This window comes from Zingiber officinale, chromosome 2B (assembly GCF_018446385.1).
Source record: "Zingiber officinale cultivar Zhangliang chromosome 2B, Zo_v1.1, whole genome shotgun sequence".
In the NCBI taxonomy this organism is placed as follows: Eukaryota; Viridiplantae; Streptophyta; class Magnoliopsida; order Zingiberales; family Zingiberaceae; genus Zingiber; species Zingiber officinale.
Genome location: NC_055989.1, coordinates 62,618,930 through 62,621,055, shown reverse-complemented (window position 1 = coordinate 62,621,055; position 2,126 = coordinate 62,618,930).

The window sequence follows — 2,126 nt, the reverse complement described above, 5'->3', positions numbered from 1 at the left end:
TTCTTCTTGTGGCTGTTGTATATTGTTCTGTGAGCTTTTACGATGCTTCTTTGCCTTCGGCTGCGACCGAGAAGGAGTGTTTTGATTAGTGGAGTGTGTGTCGCGTGTGGATCCTTCGATTAGTCACCTCTTCTTGAGGTGGATACCAAGTAAATCCCTTGTGTTAGCGTTGTAAGTTTGTTTCTTGTTCATTCCATTGCACATCATCACCAAGAAGCAAGCAACGAGACGCGCGACGAGCTATTCATCCCCCCCCCTCTAGCACCAAAATGACCCCTAACAGTGTAAGGTAGAAAAAGAAGGATAAGATGCTACTACTGTAATGAAGAAGGGCATGTGAAAGATAAATGTCCTAAATTGAAAGACAAGGACAAGAGTAAGAACAAGAAGCCGACCCAAGTAAACAAGTACAACAATATGAAGGCAACGTGAGATGAAACATCATCCAAATTGTGAATTGAAGCCATCGCCGGATTTGTGCTAGTGGCAAGTGTTAGCTAGAGCCCTAAAGCCAATCATTTGATGATTATATATTGGACTTATTGTATCATATTCTATATAAATAAAGGCATTTGGATTTTGGTTATTATACTTACTTGTATTGGTGCCAAATAAACTAAGTATAATAATGTCCCTGAGTAGACGGTTCTCACCTATATCAATCGGTTAGTTGAACTGATAGTGAGATGATATAGGAAACACTACTCTTAATCATTCCTAGTCGAGTATTAACATTCAGGGACAATGTTAATGCAATAAGACTAGCATGTAGGTCAACTCGATGACTTGATCTCACAAGTCATGGATATAGAGATATCAAGTTGACACATGGGTATACATTAGAGAATGTATACTGAATGACCCGCCATGAGAAAGTATCATGGATCGTTATATGAGTGTCATATACTTTCTCATGTGGCTATTAGTATGACTATTAGTCCTTAGACCTGAAGTCACCATAGATCCCTACATAAGGAGTTATGTACTTTGGTTTCGTCAAACGTCACCCGTGGTGGGTGGACTATAAAGGCGATTACTGGGTATATAACAAATTATGCAGAGGGATGTGAGTGATGTAGATGGGATCTATCCCTCCTATATGACGGGAGAGACATCGGTATTCTTGATAGAGTGAGACCACGAAGTGCATGACCATGCCCAAATGAGTCAATATAGGATATTGAGCTCATTTGATTTAGTGAGTCTACTTGGAGTTCAAGATTTAGATTGGTCAGAGGATGACACGGTCTATGCTTCACATTGACCAATCTAGATGTTTAGGATAGAAGGATACTTGTCATATATTGTGAGGAGTCACAATTAGTAGTCACAAGGTGATGTTGGATCTCAACATTCTTGTAACATTGGGTAGTAATGATGTGTTGCTAGATACCGCTCATTACTTATGTTCCTAAATGGGTTTAGGGGCATTGCCAACGTTACAAGAACCTATAGGGTCACACACTAAGGATAATTAGATGGAGATTAGGTTCATATGATGAACCAAGAGGATTAGATTCATTTGATGAATCAAATTGGATTAAGAGTAATCCTAATTGGGCTAACTTAAGTTCGACTCAAGTTGATTCATGTGTTCAATGAGTCTAATTTAGATTATGACTCATTGAATCAATTTAATTAAATGAATTAGATTCATTATATTAAGTTGGCTTGAATCAAATGGTTGGATTCGATCAACCATGAAAGAGATTTGGTCAAGTTTGACTTGATTTGAGAGGAAGATAAAAAGTCAAGTTTGACTTGACTTTATGCCACCTCATTGGTGAGTTGGCATTGATGTGGACCAATGATGTTACTCCACATCATCAAGGGTGCCACCTCATGGAAGTTACAAAGCCATTTTCTTTAATAGCTTCACATTAATTGCACTTAATGCAATTTTTGGAGTTACACAACATGAAGTGGCCGGCCACTTTTGAATGGAAAATGAATGGATTTTCTTCATTCAAGGCACATTGATTTCTTCTTCTTCCTCCTTGAGTTCTTCTTGCTCTCTCCCTCTCCTCTTCTTGCCGTGGCCTATCAAGGTGCTAGCACACCTTTGTTTAGGTCTTCTCCACCAAAGTTGTCTGTTTGGATACTTCTAGAGGACCGTACGCTTGACG